The sequence below is a fragment of the Lepisosteus oculatus genome, unplaced genomic scaffold (genome assembly GCF_040954835.1).
Source record: "Lepisosteus oculatus isolate fLepOcu1 unplaced genomic scaffold, fLepOcu1.hap2 HAP2_SCAFFOLD_88, whole genome shotgun sequence".
Classification (NCBI taxonomy): Eukaryota; Metazoa; Chordata; class Actinopteri; order Semionotiformes; family Lepisosteidae; genus Lepisosteus; species Lepisosteus oculatus.
This window is the reverse complement of record NW_027168426.1, coordinates 459466-477976: the sequence shown is the minus strand read 5'-3', so window position 1 is coordinate 477976 and position 18511 is coordinate 459466. Positions and strand designations below refer to the sequence as shown.

Sequence of the window (18511 nt, the reverse complement as noted above, 5' to 3'; positions counted from 1 at the left end):
GACCGCTCCTTAAGAAGTCAAATTTGGATCCACAAGTTCTTAACAACTACAGGCCTGTCTCAAAGGTCCCATTTCAATCTAAAAGTTTTGAGAGAATAGTTGTTGCCCAATGTCAATCGTATCTGGATTCAAATAATATACTTGAGAAATTTCAGTCTGCTTTCTGAAACTGCATTAACGAGAGTCGTAAATGATATTCTCTTAGCTACTGATGTGGGGAATGCAACAGTGCTTGTGCTTCTAGATCTTAGAGCTGCCTTTGACACGGTTGACCTCTCTGTTTTGTTACACAGGCTTGAGTTTGAGGTTGGCTTATCTGGAACCGTCCTTCAGTGGTTTACTTCACATTTTACTCATCGTTTTCATTATGTTCAAATATCTAATAATTGTACTGCTTCATCAACGTCACCAGTTCAATTTGGGGTACCAGACGGATCAGTGCCGGGGCCAATATTGCTCTCTCTCTCTACATGCTGCTGCTAGGTAGGATAATACGAAAAAATAATATGAACTTTCATTCATATGCTGATGACACTCAAATAAACATTTTGTTCACACCAAACGACAACTTTTCTATTATCACTTTAGTTAAATGCATTAATGAAGGAAAGACTTGGATGTGTGAAAACTTTTTGTTACTCAACTCTGAGAAAACTGAGGATCTGTTGATCGGAGGCAACAATACTGATAGGACTACTATAACTTCAGCACTTAACTCAGAGGATTTAAACATTTGCCTCAAAGAGACAGCACGTAACCTAAGTGGCATATTAGACACAAGGCTCTTAACAACTTGCATTGTTAAGTGCCTTGAGACAACCTTGTTGTGAAAGGTGCTATATAGAAATACATTGATTTGAACTGAATTGACAATGTAAAATGTTGTGTGTGTTGTTTGTTAAACAAGACTGTCTTTATTTATTATTATGCGTCAGATGAAGATCAGATCACATTTTAAGAGCCAATCATGTAGAAATCCAGATCATTCGCGTTTTAAAAGTTGCGGGAAAAGCAAAACAGGTGCTTTTCCTTTGTTGCGCAGACACACGACGACACCGTAGGCGGCAGGACTTGAAGCTTCGCAGGGAGACCCCGATGGCTTTCTAGTCCATCACCCTAACCACTCAGCCGCCGCCGCCGCCACTGCCTTTTTGATGCAGTCTAACATAGAGTGCCGGGCAGCGGCGGAAACCTTTTTCAAAGTCGCTTTCCGTTTAACAACAACAAAAAAAACATTCACAAAATGCATGCTAGCAGACAAATGCGCCTCAGAGGACTTAAGGCTGGCTTCAAGTTGGAATGATAAAGTCTCCCCGTCCGGTCAGGAAAAGGGAACTTTGTTAGACAGAAAGAAGGAAGTAACAATAACGGAGAATTGTGTGCAAGGATTTTAGAAGCTGCGCAGCCCTGCAGTTTCAATAGCCCTTTTATTCGTGTTAGATGCTGGAATTGCCTTTTTTTGACGCTCTTACGAATGCGATGTCAACGAAAACAGAACAAAGCACAAAAAACCCTCAAGTCCTGCAGTTGGATAGAATGCCGTTACGCGTCCAAGCCGTATTTGACTTCATCCTACCATTGCAACACGGGGCGTATATGGAAACGAACACACGCTACGAATTGTCTCTAATCAGTCCCTACAGTTGTAAGGCGCCTGGAAGCGTGCACCCCCATCATTAATCTTTGCGCATCTGTGCAAGGTAAACTCTGGAGCAGTCTTTGAAACGGCTCAAAGGAAACACGTGATTGATTCCATGTGCATCTGGGGTTCATTTCTTATTTACATTTAATTCAAGGGAAAGGCTTGGGTCAGTTTCAGACGGCCTCCAACAGCGAGATTCAAGCGCCCCACCTTCAGCCCAATCTGCGCCGCCAGAACGACAACGGCTCCTCTGCTCTCCGGGGTGCGGTTGTGACCCCGTAACCTAAAGTGTTGGTGGCAGACAAATGGAGACTAACAGGAGACATCCTAGGACATGACTACGTTGTGACACTCGGTGGGGATGGTGACCATTGCTTGGAAAAGAGTGCGAGGCCCCTTTAGAAAAACATTTTGTTAACAGGCATTCTGCCTCAGCCTAAACACCTATAGCTTGCAAAGCGCATGCTATTAGACAGGCACCTCTGCAAGACCTTAAGAGTCTCTTAAACTAGTGATAGTAAGGTGTTCCCAATGGGCGATGTTTGGCTTTCAAATCATCTCTCTGTGGAAGCGCCGAGATGCAGCTGTTTAAGGCTTAGAAGCAGCTGACTGTTTCACTACCTAGCTGATTACTGTCAGTCAGGGAGCTCAGAGGTGAAAAGCCTGTCTGAGAGACAATTCGCCGTCGATCAGTTCAATATGTTCCGTACCAGCTCGGCGCACCTGAGATCATCTTGGTAGCCGTGTAGCTCAGATGAGTGAGAGCGTGTGTGTGTGTACCACCGTGATTGGATGCCGGTCCTTCTCAGGTCACAGTAAACCTTCTGCTGCCTAACTTTCCTAATTTTGGGGATCCCTTTGAAAAAGCAAAGGAAAAAAAAAACTGGCTCTTCATCAGCGTGATCGACCCAACCCAGTGTGCCCCAGTGGCCTAATGGATAAGGCACTGGCCTCCTAAGCCAGGGATTGTGGGTTCGAGTCCCATCTGGGGTGCTACTGTCCCTTTTTGAGCGTACAAATGTCCTTTTGATTTGCAAAGCTGCAACCCCACCTTACTCAGTGAGCGTCTCTGCTTTTCTCTCACATACAGTTGGGAGATGTCTTGCACTGAACGGCCTGCTTCAGATCACGCCACAGCACTTCAATGGGATTGGGGTCAGGACTCTTACTCGGCCATCCCAAAATACGGAATTTCTATTGTTTCAGCCACTCTGTTGTTGATGTACTCCTTTGTTTTTGTCATGCTGCATGACCCAGCGTCTTTCGAGTTTTAGATCACAGGCAGACACCCTGACATTCTGCTGTAGAATTTCCTGATACATCTTGGAATTCATCGGTCCCTCGATGATTGCAAGCCGTACAGCCTCCGCTATGCTTCCCAGGTGGGATGAGGTTTTGGAGTTGGTATGCAGTGTTTTGTTATCTCCAAACATAACGTTGTGCACATTTACCAACATGTTCAACTTTTGTCACTGTCCACAGAACATTGTTCCAGGAGTTGCTGTGGAACATCCATGTGGTCTTTAGCAAACTTGAGAGGGGCAGTGGTGGTTTTTTTGGGGGGGAGAGCAGTGGTTTCCTCCATGGTGACCTCGCATGATCACCACTCCTGTTCAGATTTCTTCTTATGGTGGACTCATAAACACAGACGTAAGACAAAGTCAACCACCTGTTCGCTAGATCCCATCCCCACTCAGCTAGTCAAAGATTCCCTCGAAGGACTGGCAGGACCTATAATTAGTATGATGAATGCATCGCTTGCGTCAGGCGTTGTACCTGATCAATTTAAGGTAGCGGTTGTTAGACCGCTCTTAAGAAGTCAAATTTGGATCAACAAGTTCTTAACAACTACAGGCCTGTCTCAAAGGTCCCATTTCAATCTAAAAGTCTTGGGAGAATAGTTGTTGCCCAACGTCAATCATATCTGGATTCAAATAATATACTTGAGAAATTTTAGTCTGGTTTCTGAAACTGCATTAACAAGAGTCGTAAATGATATTCTCTTAGCTACTGATGCAGGGAATGCAACAGTGCTTGTGCTTTGCTTCTAGATCTTAGAGCTGCCTTTGACACGGTTGACCTCTCTGTTTTGTTACACAGGCTTGAGTTTGAGGTTGGCTTATCTGGAACCGTCCTTCAGTGGTTTACTTCACATTTTACTCATCGTTTTCATTATGTTCAAATATCTAATAATTGTACTGCTTCATCAATGTCACCAGTTCAATTTGGGGTACCAGAAGATCAGTGCTGGGACCAATATTGCTCTCTCTCTCTACATGCTGCTGCTAGGTAGGATAATATGAAAAAATAATATGAACTTTCATTCATATGCTGATGACACTCAAATAAACATTTTGTTTACACCAAACGACAACTCTTCTATTATCAGTTTAGTTAAATGCATTAAGGAAGGAAATACTTGGATGTGTGAAAACTTTTTGTTACTCAACTCTGAGAAAAATGAGGATCTGTTGATCGGAGGCAACAATACTGATAGGACTACTATAACTTCAGCACTTAACTCAGAGGATTTAAACATCTGCCTCAAAGAGACAGCACGTTACCTAGGCGGCATATTAGACACAAGGCTCTTAACAACTTGCATTGTTAAGTGCCTTGGGACAACCTTGTTGTGAAAGGTGCTATATAGAAATACATTGATTTGAATTGAATTGACAATGTAAAATGTTGTGTGTGTTGTTTGTTAAACAAGACTGTCTTTATTTATCAAAAAATAAAAGGAATTTGCTAGGAATGCAAACGTTAGGTTGCGCTTCTTCATGCTGCATCGTCGGCATGAGTGGAGCTTTTTAAACGTCTGTACTTACTGTGCCCCATAAGAAATCGTTTGTCCCCATTCAAAAGAGATTGTGCGATGTCCTGCAGTGTTCGCAAAGCAAACCTTTGACAGTTTGAAAAGAGGAATTTATTCTGCTTCCTGTGCGTGCAGTAGTTACAAAGTTGAACGTCTTTACACGATCTGCTGCAGTTTTCAGTGGGCGGGCTTTGTCAGAGGGCTTGGAAAAACGCACTGTGTTTCGGCTCGGGAAACATCATGAGAAGTGTCCTGCATGTTTTCTGTGTATAGCTGTCTTTTAACGCATACAGAATTCATTCGAAATCATTGATTTCTCCAATTAACAAGGTTCCCTTAAAGGATGAGTCAAAGTAACGTCTAATCGGATTAGTTTCCTTAGAGCTGGTTCAGAGTTTGCTCAAGAGTTTACCTTTCACAGATGCGCAAAGAAAAATGTTGGGGGTGCACGCTTCAAGGTGCCTTACAGCTGTAGGGAGTGATTCGAGACGATTTGTGGCGTGTGCTCGTTCCCATATACCGTACGCCCCGGGGTGCAGTGCTAAGATGAAGTACAATACCGCTTGGGCACGTAACGGCGTTACACGCAAGTGCGGGACGTGAGGCTTTTCGTTTGTTCATTTTGTTTTGCTCTGCTTTGCTTTGTTTCGTGGTCAAGAGGCGTAAGGTAAGTCGTAATCCAGGGAGAACACTGGTGGCAAACAGTCCGAGGTGAGAGGCGAGGTCCAAAGTCGAAAAGGCAGAAGGGGAGTCCAATATCCAGAATAAACGAGGTAATGGAAAAAACGCCAGGTAGAGCTCTCAAGGAGTAGACTCAATACCAGCGGGAAGCAAGTAAAGATGGTAAAAATAGCACTGCGTACCCCACGGTGGAGTGTGTGCAGGTGGGTTAACTCGTGCGGCGGCGTTTGTTAATAATCACCCTCTGCTGGTGCTGTTTAGATTGCTTAAGAGTTGGTCTTAACTGCCTGGCGGTCATGACAAGCTCCTCTTTAAGCTGTGGTTTAGTTTTGCATTCATGTGTTTCTAGAGCAGTTATTTATGGGGGTGGGTGGGTCCTTCACAGAGGCTCAGGACAAATCCCCTGCATGAAGGTCTACTGTGTGCGTTCAAACAGTCACAGGTCAAGAGCCAGGCAGGAGGACAATGGACAGATGAGCCAACGAACTAAAAATAAAAGAACAGATATGAAAAAGCCACCATCTTTTTCTTTTTGACATTTTCCGACTTTCATGCAAGCCAGGACAAAGTTGCTCGTAGCTACTTGTGGATTCAAATACTCTATCGAGTGCTTTGATGAGTTTTTGCAATTTGATTGTCGTCCTGTCAGCCTGTTTCTGTTTTTTTTTTTCAATCTAGGGATGGAAAGTATGAGGGAAATGATGGAGCAATCAATAACCGCTCCGGAAAAATGGCAGAAAGAAATGGTCCGTCACTAAGGACATTTGTGAAGCAGAGGAGTGACATCACCACAAAGGCGACTTATTCTGCTGATCGTTTTGGTGAATAATGATTGAGGCGTGTTAAGAGAAAGGTAGCTGCGTCAGCATGCTTAGGCTGCAAAGGATAAAGCAAAGGTTTACTCCATGCTGAAAAAAGAAGAAAAGAAGCACAACGTTTCGACTGTGGAGCCTTCTGCGCCATCTTCTTTAGCGATGGTGATGATGTTTACATTGGAAAAACTGAGACACGCATACTGGAGGGGCTTGAACCACCAACTTTTCAGCACCACAGAGTCTGACAGTCTTTTGTGCACCCTACATTTGCAGGTTTATGGTCAAAGAAAACAATCACTTGCGCTTCTTGCAGCCGGCAATCTTTTTCCACTGACAACCAAGAAATGGATTTCATCTTTCACAAGCTGTATGGATTTCTTCAAAAACAAGTTATTCCAGAAAGGAAATGAATTCTTGCATTAAACTGAACCAAGCTGTACATGTTTGTCTGAAATGATACATTCGGCACAACAAGACACGGAGAGAGGCACCGCTGGTATTCAGACCCAGGATCGCCTGCTTACTAGGCGGGCACTTTAAGCCACTAGGGAACAGCGCCAGCGGAGCACCGCGCTTTTACAGACACTTGGACACATCTGCGTTCGGTGTGCACTTAACCTGCTCTCTGAGCCCGTTGCCTCCGTCCCATTTAATAGCAGAACTGACGCCAAGAGAAATGATGAGAAATGGCATTTATCGGGCACTTTTCATGTCCAAGGAGCTCAATGCCCTTGACACCTCCCCAAGGCGACAGAGCTGTGCATTCTTTGGCGACACCATTTTTTCTTTTGTTTAATTTCTATACTTATTGATAGAATAAAAACGATATGTCATGTACTGTAAGGGAAATGTCTCTTTTCATGGGGAAAGCTAGCACCAGCAAATGTTGTGTTTAGAAGAAGTGATTTAACATGACACGTGACCTAATTTACCGGAGCAAAAGCTCACCCAGCAAGCCCTGCTTTACTTCTACAGGAGAGAAGTACTGTAGAGTCTGCAAGATGTTCAGCTGGGTAGCTACGTCAGCATGCCTCGGCTGCAAAGGAACAAGTACTAGGTTTATTGCATGCTGAAAAGAGAAGAACGGAAACACAGCGTTTCGACTGTGAGGTCTTCTCACACCTGAAGAAGCCTCACACCTGTAAAAGGCTCCATGGTTTTCTTTCTTCTCTTTTCAACATGGAATACACCTATTGTCTGCAAGATGTGACAATTTCATGGTGTTTTGGAAGAAAACCTTTTTTCTTTGAATTCAAAATCAATCGGAATTTCAGCACAACACATCAACACTTTTTCTGTTTTAAGGAGATGATATTTTAAACCTGACAAAAATAGTAGGAAACACAAGTTTCTTGCTGTGAAAATTTAGATGGGGAAGTGTACTACTAGTAGCAGTGTAGAGCTCTCTGTGGTGGAGTGCAAGCGCATGTTCTATGGGCCAGTGGCGTAATGGATAACGCGTCTGACTTCGGATCAGAAGATTGTAGGTTCGAGTCCTGCCTGGCTCGTGAGGCTTTTAAACCTCTCAGGTTCCTAGGTAACAGGTTGCCGTCATGTATATGAACTATAGAAAAGCATTTGCCACAACCCGTAAATTAGCACGCAAGTGCGGGCTGGTGAACACAGAACTGTATGGAGATCATCTCCAGCTCCGAGCTCAATTGCAATGAAAAAACATGCAGAACAGAACTGGAGAGCAGATGAATTTGTGCTCAGTAGGGTGGGGAGGACTCAGCATTGCTATTGTTCTAATTGGCATGAACTGCAGGGGATCTGAATCAGAACATGTCAGTCAGTTTGATCATTGCGTCAGTATGTAGGCCACGTTAATACAGAATTATTACTTTGTCTGTCTCGTCTTTGTATATAGCTGAATGTCCCTGACAATTTCATGTTAGTTTTTAAGAACGACATTGGTGCTAATATATACATATATAGTATATAAGGAACACGTAAAAGTTTAGTCCATGCTGAAAGGATAAGAAAACCGCCACAACGTTTCATCTTGGAATAAATCTTTACTTGTTGTTTTGCAGCCTACCCATTCTGACCTAACTCCTCCCTTGAAATTCCCTAACAGATAAGGGTACGTAACGGCTCATGCGATGCTCAGTTGCAATTTGTCCCAAAACAAACAAGAACAGCAGCTGAGGGTTTGAGTTTGAACATGCACTGTATTAAAGCAGCTTTTATTTCCATTGATAAATGCTAGATATTCCTACAGAGATTCTCCAGGTGAGTAAGCGATTCCTGTTTCTGTTTCTATTTCTGTTTCATATATACAGTATATATATGTTACATGTGTCTCTGCAATAGTATAAATGTGTTATACACTATCAGGGGCTGCTTTTTTGTGCACCTCATCTACAACAAGGGTTTTTTTTTTCATTTATGTTTGTGGACCTTCACCATTTGAGGAAGTGAGTTAGATAAGAAAGTTACAGGTATGGTGAGCAATGACTGACAAAGGCACGTACTGCGTATTCCTTACAGAAGTGTAAGCAATTTGTTCTAAAAAACACCGGCTAAAGTCCAACATCGTTAGCAATCTTATTACTTAAACAGAATTAACATCAATAAACTGTAAGGTGCTGGTACATGCGAGTAGATTTGATCTTCTATTAAACAAAAATGCAATTACAGCTCTAAAAAGGTCAACCTAGACTTCTGTAACAGATCTGTTCAGGTCATCGCTGTTTCTCTGACCTTGTGAGTCTTTGGAATTTTAAAAGTGTATTTTGCTTGCCTTTCATGTGGTCTGTGTACAAGTCACTGTGGCGTATGCGGTCCTACACAGCCTTGCTATAGACGTGACGAGCCTCCGCTATGTTGCAATGGAGAACAGGTTCAGTACGGAGCTGCCGAGAAAATTCAGCTGGAAAGCTCGTTGCAGAAAAGCATCGTTCTCTGTGTCCAGCGGCAAAGCGTCCATCGTGGGTGCTGAAGAATCGATTTCACAGGCTGTGGGTCCAGGCGATTTAGAGTGTTAAAGGTCCCAGTGAAAACGAAACGGCGCCGGTCCTTTTACACGCACGCACGCAACCAAATGCAAAGGACGCCGTAGTCGGCAGGATTTGAACCTGCGCGGGGAGACCCCAACGGATTTCAAGTCCGTCACCTTAACCTCTCGGCCACGACTACAGCAAGCGCCGCGGCCGCTGCCTTCTTGCTACAATCGAACAGGGAGTGCGAGGCGGCGGCGGCAGCGGAGGCAACTTTTTTCAAGTTCGCTCTCCGTTTAAGAAACCTTTTACGCCATACGTGCAAGCACACACACACACACCTCAGAGGACTTAAGGGTGGCTTCAAGTTGGAATGATAAAGTCTCCCCGTTCGGACATGAAAACAGAACGTTCTTAGACAGAAAGCAATCAACAACAGAGACATCTGGACGACGATTTTAGTCACTGCACTTTGAATAGCATTTTTACTCCAGTTACAGGAGATGCACCAATGGCCCTTGACCTACGCTCTTACCAATGCCTTGAACATTCAAACAAAACAGCCCTCAAGTCCTGCGGTTTAATATAACGCTGTTACGTGTCGAGGCAGTATTTGACTCTGTCCTACCGTTGAGACACGGGGCGTATATGGAAATGAACACATGCTACGGATCGTCTCTAATCGGTCCCTACAGTTGGAAGGCTCCTTGAAGCGTGCACCCCCATCATTCATCTTTGCGCATCTGTGAAAGGTAGACTCTTGAGCAATGTTTGAGCCAGCTCTAAGGCAACTAGTGCTATTGGACAGACACCTCTGGAAGATCCTAAGAGTCTCTTAACACCACTTCCAGCAGCAAGCTTAATTGTTCGCTGGAGGTCTCCCACCCAGGTACTGACCAGGCAAAGAATCACCAGTACATTGAATGAGGAAGTTAATCCTGAAATCCAATTACATATCTCAAGGTAAGACAAATCCATAAGAACATGTCTTAGTATTACTTCGTTTACATTAGTATGGCACTGAGTTGGAGCTCCTCTTTAAGCTGTGGTTTAGTTTTGCATTCATGTGTTTCTAGAGCAGTTATTTATGGGGGTGGGTGGGTCTTTCACAGAGGCTCAGGACAAATCCCCCGCCTGAAAGTCTAATGTGTGCGTTCAGACAGTCACAGGTCAAGAGCCAGGCAGGAGGACAATGGACAGAAGAGCCAACGAACTAAAAATAAAAGAACAGATATGAAAAAGCCACCATCTTTTTCTTTTTGACATTTTCCGACTTTCATGCAAGCCAGGACAAAGTTGCTCGTAGCTACTTGTGGATTCAAATACTCTATCGAGTGCTTTGATGAGTTTTTGCAATTTGATTGTCGTCCTATCAGCCTGTTTCTGTTTTTTTTTTTCAATCTTGGGATGGAAAGTATGAGGGAAATGATGGAGCAATCAATAACCGCTCCGGAAAAATGGCAGAATGAAATGGTCCGTCACTAAGGACATTTGTGAAGCAGAGGAGTGACATCACCACAAAGGCGACACATTCTGCTGATGGTTTTGGTGAATAATGATTGAGGTGCGTTAAGAGAAAGGTAGCTGTGTCAGCATGCGTAGGCTGCAAAGGATCAAGCAAAGGTTTACTCCATGCTGAAAAGAGAAGAAAAGAAGCACAACGTTTCGACTGTGGAGCCTTCTGCGCCATCTTCTTTAGCGGTGATGATGTTTACATTGGAAAAACGGAGACATGCGTCCCTGGGTGGGCTTGAACCACCAACCTTTCGGTTAACAGCCGAACGCGCTAACCGATTGCGCCACAGAGACTGACGGCCGCTTGTGCTCCCTACATTTGCAGGTTTATGGTCAAAGAAAACAATCACTTGCGCTTCTTGCAGCCGGCAATCTTTTTCCACTGACAACCAAGAAATGGATTTCATCTTTCACAAGCTGTATGGATTTCTTCAAAAACAAGTTATTCCAGAAAGGAAATGAATTCTTGCATTAAACTGAACCAAGCTGTACATGTTTGTCTGAAATGAGACATTCGGCACAACAAGACACGGAGAGAGGCACCGCTGGTATTCAGACCCAGGATCGCCTGCTTACTAGGCGGGCACTTTAAGCCACTAGGGAACAGCGCCAGCGGAGCACCGCGCTTTTACAGACACTTGGACACATCTGCGTTCGGTGTGCACTTAACCTGCTCTCTGAACCCGTTGCCTCCGTCCCATTTAATAGCAGAACTGACGCCAAGAGAAATGATGAGAAATGGCATTTATCGGGCACTTTTCATGTCCAAGGAGCTCAATGCCCTTGACACCTCCCCAAGGCGACAGAGCTGTGCATTCTTTGGCGACACCATTTTTTCTTTTGTTTAATTTCTATACTTATTGATAGAATAAAAACGATATGTCATGTACTGTAAGGGAAATGTCTCTTTTCATGGGGAAAGCTAGCACCAGCAAATGTTGTGTTTAGAAGAAGTGATTTAACATGACACGTGACCTAATTTACCGGAGCAAAAGCTCACCCAGCAAGCCCTGCTTTACTTCTACAGGAGAGAAGTACTGTAGAGTCTGCAAGATGTTCAGCTGGGTAGCTACGTCAGCATGCCTCGGCTGCAAAGGAACAAGTACTAGGTTTATTGCATGCTGAAAAGAGAAGAACGGAAACACAGCGTTTCGACTGTGAGGTCTTCTCACACCTGAAGAAGCCTCACACCTGTAAAAGGCTCCATGGTTTTCTTTCTTCTCTTTTCAACATGGAATACACCTATTGTCTGCAAGATGTGACAATTTCATGGTGTTTTGGAAGAAAACCTTTTTTCTTTGAATTCAAAATCAATCGGAATTTCAGCACGACACATCAACACTTTTTCTGTTTTAAGGAGATGATATTTTAAACCTGATAAAAATAGTAGGAAACACAAGTTTCTTGCTGTGAAAATTTAGATGGGGAAGTGTACTACTAGTAGCAGTGTAGAGCTCTCTGTGGTGGAGTGCAAGCGCATGTTCTATGGGCCAGTGGCGTAATGGATAACGCGTCTGACTTCGGATCAGAAGATTGGAGGTTCGAGTCCTGCCTGGCTCGTGAGGCTTTTAAACCTCTCAGGTTCCTCGGTAACAGGTTGCCGTCATGTATATGAACTATAGAAAAGCATTTGCCACAACCCGTAAATTAGCACGCAAGTGCGGGCTGGTGAACACAGAACTGTATGGAGATCATCTCCAGCTCCGAGCTCAATTGCAATGAAAAAACATGCAGAACAGAACTGGAGAGCAGCTGAATTTGTGCTCGGTAGGGTGGGGAGGACTCAGCATTGCTATTGTTCTAATTGGCATGAACTGCAGGGGATCTGAATCAGAACATGTCAGTTAGTTTGATCATTGCGTCAGTATGTAGGCCACGTTAATACAGAATTATTACTTTGTCTGTCTCGTCTTTGTATATAGCTGAATGTCCCTGACAATTTCATGTTAGTTTTTAAGAACGACATTGGTGCTAATATATACATATATAGCATATAAGGAACACGTAAAAGTTTAGTCCATGCTGAAAAGATAAGAAAACCGCCACAACGTTTCATCTTGGAATAAATCTTTACTTGTTGTTTTGCAGCCTACCCATTCTGACCTAACTCCTCCCTTGAAATTCCCTAACAGATAAGGGTACGTAACGGCTCATGCGATGCTCAGTTGCAATTTGTCCCAAAACAAACAAGAACAGCAGCTGAGGGTTTGAGTTTGAACATGCACTGTATTAAAGCAGCTTTTATTTCCATTGATAAATGCTAGATATTCCTACAGAGATTCTCCAGGTGAGTAAGCGATTCCTGTTTCTGTTTCTATTTCTGTTTCATATATATATACAGTATATATATGTTACATGTGTCTCTGCAATAGTATAAATGTGTTATACACTATCAGGGGCTGCTTTTTTGTGCACCTCATCTACAACAAGGGTTTTTTTTTCATTTATGTTTGTGGACCTTCACCATTTGAGGAAGTGAGTTAGATAAGAAAGTTACAGGTATGGTGAGCAATGACTGACAAAGGCACGTACTGCGTATTCCTTACAGAAGTGTAAGCAATTTGTTCTAAAAAACACCGGCTAAAGTCCAACATCGTTAGCAATCTTATTACTTAAACAGAATTAACATCAATAAACTGTAAGGTGCTGGTACATGCGAGTAGATTTGATCTTCTATTAAACAAAAATGCAATTACAGCTCTAAAAAGGTCAACCTAGACTTCTGTAACAGATCTGTTCAGGTCATCGCTGTTTCTCTGACCTTGTGAGTCTTTGGAATTTTAAAAGTGTATTTTGCTTGCCTTTCATGTGGTCTGTGTACAAGTCACTGTGGCGTATGCGGTCCTAACCAGCCTTGCTATAGACGTGACGAGCCTCCGCTATGTTGCAATGGAGAACAGGTTCAGTACGGAGCTGCTGAGAAAATTCAGCTGGAAAGCTCGTTGCAGAAAAGCATCGTTATCTGTGTCCAGCGGCAAAGCGTCCATCGTGGGTGCTGAAGAATCGATTTCACAGGCTGCGGGTCCAGGCGATTTAGAGTGTTAAAGGTCCCAGCGAAAACGAAACGGCGCTGGTCCTTTTACACGCACGCACGCAACCAAATGCAAAGGACGCCGTAGTCGGCAGGATTTGAACCTGCGCGGGGAGACCCCAACGGATTTCAAGTCCGTCACCTTAACCACTCGGCCACGACTACAGCAAGCACCGCGGCCGCTGCCTTCTTGCTACAATCGAACAGGGAGTGCGAGGTGGCGGCGGCAGCGAAGGCAACTTTTTTCAAGTTCGCTCTCCGTTTAAGAAACCTTTTACGCCATACGTGCAAGCACACACACACACACCTCAGAGGACTTAAGGGTGGCTTCAAGTTGGAATGATAAAGTCTCCCCGTTCGGACATGAAAACAGAAAGTTCTTAGACAGAAAGCAATCAACAACGGAGACATGTGGACGACGATTTTAGTCACTGCACTTTGAATAGCATTTTTACTCCAGTTACAGGAGATGCACCAATGGCCCTTGACCTACGCTCTTACCAATGCCTTGAACATTCAAACAAAACAGCCCTCAAGTCCTGCGGTTATATATAATGCTGTTACGTGTCGAGGCAGTATTTGACTCTGTCCTACCGTTGAGACACGGGGCAGATATGGAAACGAACACATGCTACGGATCGTCTCTAATCGGTCCCTACAGTTGGAAGGCTCCTTGAAGCGTGCACCCCCATCATTCATCTTTGCGCATCTGTGAAAGGTAGACTCTTGAGCAATGTTTGAGCCAGCTCTAAGGCAACTAGTGCTATTGGACAGACACCTCTGGAAGATCCTAAGAGTCTCTTAACACCACTTCCAGCAGCAAGCTTAATTGTTCGCTGGAGGTCTCCCACCCAGGTACTGACCAGGCAAAGAATCACCAGTACATTGAATGAGGAAGTTAATCCTGAAATCCAATTACATATCTCAAGGTAAGACAAATCCATAAGAACATGTCTTAGTATTACTTCGTTTACATTAGTATGGCACTGAGTTGGAGCTCCTCTTTAAGCTGTGGTTAAGTTTTGCATTCATGTGTTTCTAGAGCAGTTATTTATGGGGGTGGGTGGGTCTTCCACAGAGGCTCAGGACAAATCCCCCGCCTGAAAGTCTAATGTGTGCGTTCAGACAGTCACAGGTCAAGAGCCAGGCAGGAGGACAATGGACAGAAGAGCCAACGAACTAAAAATAAAAGAACAGATATGAAAAAGCCACCATCTTTGTCTTTTTGACATTTTCCGACTTTCATACAAGCCAGGACAAAGTTGCTCGTAGCTACTTGTGGATTCAAATACTCTATCGAGTGCTTTGATGAGTTTTTGCAATTTGATTGTCGTCCTGTCAGCCTGTTTCTGTTTTTTTTTTCAATCTAGGGATGGAAAGTATGAGGGAAATGATGGAGCAATCAATAACCGCTCCGGAAAAATGGCAGAAAGAAATGGTCCGTCACTAAGGACATTTGTGAAGCAGAGGAGTGACATCACCACAAAGGCGACACATTCTGCTGATGGTTTTGGTGAATAATGATTGAGGCGCGTTAAGAGAAAGGTAGCTGTGTCAGCATGCGTAGGCTGCAAAGGATCAAGCAAAGGTTTACTCCATGCTGAAAAGAGAAGAAAAGAAGCACAACGTTTCGACTGTGGAGCCTTCTGCGCCATCTTCTTTAGCGGTGATGATGTTTACATTGGAAAAACGGAGACATGCGTCCCTGGGTGGGCTTGAACCACCAACCTTTCGGTTAACAGCCGAACGCGCTAACCGATTGCGCCACAGAGACTGACGGCCGCGTGTGCTCCCTACATTTGCAGGTTTATGGTCAAAGAAAACAATCACTTGCGCTTCTTGCAGCCGGCAATCTTTTTCCACTGACAACCAAGAAATGGATTTCATCTTTCACAAGCTGTATGGATTTCTTCAAAAACAAGTTATTCCAGAAAGGAAATGAATTCTTGCATTAAACTGAACCAAGCTGTACATGTTTGTCTGAAATGATACATTCGGCACAACAAGACACGGAGAGAGGCACCGCTGGTATTCAGACCCAGGATCGCCTGCTTACTAGGCGAGCACTTTAAGCCACTAGGGAACAGCGCCAGCGGAGCACCGCGCTTTTACAGACACTTGGACACATCTGCGTTCGGTGTGCACTTAACCTGCTCTCTGAGCCCGTTGCCTCCGTCCCATTTAATAGCAGAACTGACGCCAAGAGAAATGATGAGAAATGGCATTTATCGGGCACTTTTCATGTCCAAGGAGTTCAATGCCCTTGACACCTCCCCAAGGTGACAGAGCTGTGCATTCTTTGGCGACACCATTTTTTCTTTTGTTTAATTTCTATACTTATTGATAGAATAAAAACGATATGTCATGTACTGTAAGGGAAATGTCTCTTTTCATGGGGAAAGCTAGCACCAGCAAATGTTGTGTTTAGAAGAAGTGATTTAACATGACACGTGACCTAATTTACCGGAGCAAAAGCTCACCCAGCAAGCCCTGCTTTACTTCTACAGGAGAGAAGTACTGTAGAGTCTGCAAGATGTTCAGCTGGGTAGCTACGTCAGCATGCCTCGGCTGCAAAGGAACAAGTACTAGGTTTATTGCATGCTGAAAAGAGAAGAACGGAAACACAGCGTTTCGACTGTGAGGTCTTCTCACACCTGAAGAAGCCTCACACCTGTAAAAGGCTCCATGGTTTTCTTTCTTCTCTTTTCAACATGGAATACACCTATTGTCTGCAAGATGTGACAATTTCATGGTGTTTTGGAAGAAAACCTTTTTTCTTTGAATTCAAAATCAATCGGAATTTCAGCACAACACATCAACACTTTTTCTGTTTTAAGGAGATGATATTTTAAACCTGACAAAAATAGTAGGAAACACAAGTTTCTTGCTGTGAAAATTTAGATGGGGAAGTGTACTACTAGTAGCAGTGTAGAGCTCTCTGTGGTGGAGTGCAAGCGCATGTTCTATGGGCCAGTGGCGTAATGGATAACGCGTCTGACTTCGGATCAGAAGATTGTAGGTTTGAGTCCTGCCTGGCTCGTGAGGCTTTTAAACCTCTCAGGTTCCTAGGTAACAGGTTGCCGTCATGTATATGAACTATAGAAAAGCATTTGCCACAACCCGTAAATTAGCACGCAAGTGCGGGCTGGTGAACACAGAACTGTATGGAGATCATCTCCAGCTCCGAGCTCAATTGCAATGAAAAAACATGCAGAACAGAACTGGAGAGCAGCTGAATTTGTGCTCGGTAGGGTGGGGAGGACTCAGCATTGCTATTGTTCTAATTGGCATGAACTGCAGGGGATCTGAATCAGAACATGTCAGTTAGTTTGATCATTGCGTCAGTATGTAGGCCACGTTAATACAGAATTATTACTTTGTCTGTCTCGTCTTTGTATATAGCTGAATGTCCCTGACAATTTCATGTTAGTTTTTAAGAACGACATTGGTGCTAATATATACATATATAGCATATAAGGAACACGTAAAAGTTTAGTCCATGCTGAAAAGATAAGAAAACCGCCACAACGTTTCATCTTGGAATAAATCTTTACTTGTTGTTTTGCAGCCTACCCATTCTGACCTAACTCCTCCCTTGAAATTCCCTAACAGATAAGGGTACGTAACGGCTCATGCGATGCTCAGTTGCAATTTGTCCCAAAACAAACAAGAACAGCAGCTGAGGGTTTGAGTTTGAACATGCACTGTATTAAAGCAGCTTTTATTTCCATTGATAAATGCTAGATATTCCTACAGAGATTCTCCAGGTGAGTAAGCGATTCCTGTTTCTGTTTCTATTTCTGTTTCATATATATATACAGTATATATATGTTACATGTGTCTCTGCAATAGTATAAATGTGTTATACACTATCAGGGGCTGCTTTTTTGTGCACCTCATCTACAACAAGGGTTTTTTTTTCATTTATGTTTGTGGACCTTCACCATTTGAGGAAGTGAGTTAGATAAGAAAGTTACAGGTATGGTGAGCAATGACTGACAAAGGCACGTACTGCGTATTCCTTACAGAAGTGTAAGCAATTTGTTCTAAAAAACACCGGCTAAAGTCCAACATCGTTAGCAATCTTATTACTTAAACAGAATTAACATCAATAAACTGTAAGGTGCTGGTACATGCGAGTAGATTTGATCTTCTATTAAACAAAAATGCAATTACAGCTCTAAAAAGGTCAACCTAGACTTCTGTAACAGATCTGTTCAGGTCATCGCTGTTTCTCTGACCTTGTGAGTCTTTGGAATTTTAAAAGTGTATTTTGCTTGCCTTTCATGTGGTCTGTGTACAAGTCACTGTGGCGTATGCGGTCCTACACAGCCTTGCTATAGACGTGACGAGCCTCCGCTATGTTGCAATGGAGAACAGGTTCAGTACGGAGCTGCCGAGAAAATTCAGCTGGAAAGCTCGTTGCAGAAAAGCATCGTTATCTGTGTCCAGCGGCAAAGCGTCCATCGTGGGTGCTGAAGAATCGATTTCACAGGCTGCGGGTCCAGGCGATTTAGAGTGTTAAAGGTCCCAGCGAAAACGAAACGGCGCTGGTCCTTTTACACGCACGCACGCAACCAAATGCAAAGGACGCCGTAGTCGGCAGGATTTGAACCTGCGCGGGGAGACCCCAACGGATTTCAAGTCCGTCACCTTAACCACTCGGCCACGACTACAGCGAGCACCGCGGCCGCTGCCTTCTTGCTACAATCGAACAGGGAGTGCGAGGTGGCGGCGGCAGCGGAGGCAACTTTTTTCAAGTTCGCTCTCCGTTTAAGAAACCTTTTACGCCATACGTGCAAGGACACACACACACACACCTCAGAGGACTTAAGGGTGGCTTCAAGTTGGAATGATAAAGTCTCCCCGTTCGGACATGAAAACAGAACGTTCTTAGACAGAAAGCAATCAACAACGGAGACATGTGGACGACGATTTTAGTCACTGCACTTTGAATAGCATTTTTACTCCAGTTACAGGAGATGCACCAATGGCCCTTGACCTACGCTCTTACCAATGCCTTGAACATTCAAACAAAACAGCCCTCAAGTCCTGCGGTTATATATAATG

At 43.8% G+C, this 18511-nt stretch overlaps 9 non-coding genes across 9 annotated transcripts; 4 read left to right on the top strand and 5 right to left on the bottom strand.

Annotated features, from left to right (window-relative positions):
- The first annotated feature begins 2562 nt into the window (after positions 1–2562).
- Positions 2563–2635, top strand: trnar-ccu (transfer RNA arginine (anticodon CCU)). Its single transcript has one exon. It is a non-coding gene; the product is annotated as a tRNA-Arg (tRNA).
- A 4753-nt stretch (positions 2636–7388) lies between these two features.
- Positions 7389–7461, top strand: trnar-ucg (transfer RNA arginine (anticodon UCG)). The gene has a single exon. It is a non-coding gene; the product is annotated as a tRNA-Arg (tRNA).
- A 1551-nt stretch (positions 7462–9012) lies between these two features.
- trnas-uga (transfer RNA serine (anticodon UGA)) lies at positions 9013–9094 on the bottom strand. Its single transcript has one exon. It is a non-coding gene; the product is annotated as a tRNA-Ser (tRNA).
- Positions 9095–10630: 1536 nt separating this feature from the next.
- On the bottom strand, positions 10631–10704 carry trnan-guu (transfer RNA asparagine (anticodon GUU)). The gene has a single exon. It is a non-coding gene; the product is annotated as a tRNA-Asn (tRNA).
- Positions 10705–11897: 1193 nt separating this feature from the next.
- On the top strand, positions 11898–11970 carry trnar-ucg (transfer RNA arginine (anticodon UCG)). Its single transcript has one exon. It is a non-coding gene; the product is annotated as a tRNA-Arg (tRNA).
- A 1554-nt stretch (positions 11971–13524) lies between these two features.
- Positions 13525–13606, bottom strand: trnas-uga (transfer RNA serine (anticodon UGA)). Its single transcript has one exon. It is a non-coding gene; the product is annotated as a tRNA-Ser (tRNA).
- Positions 13607–15141: 1535 nt separating this feature from the next.
- trnan-guu (transfer RNA asparagine (anticodon GUU)) lies at positions 15142–15215 on the bottom strand. The gene has a single exon. It is a non-coding gene; the product is annotated as a tRNA-Asn (tRNA).
- A 1193-nt stretch (positions 15216–16408) lies between these two features.
- trnar-ucg (transfer RNA arginine (anticodon UCG)) lies at positions 16409–16481 on the top strand. Its single transcript has one exon. It is a non-coding gene; the product is annotated as a tRNA-Arg (tRNA).
- Positions 16482–18035: 1554 nt separating this feature from the next.
- Positions 18036–18117, bottom strand: trnas-uga (transfer RNA serine (anticodon UGA)). Its single transcript has one exon. It is a non-coding gene; the product is annotated as a tRNA-Ser (tRNA).
- Positions 18118–18511: the final 394 nt, after the last annotated feature.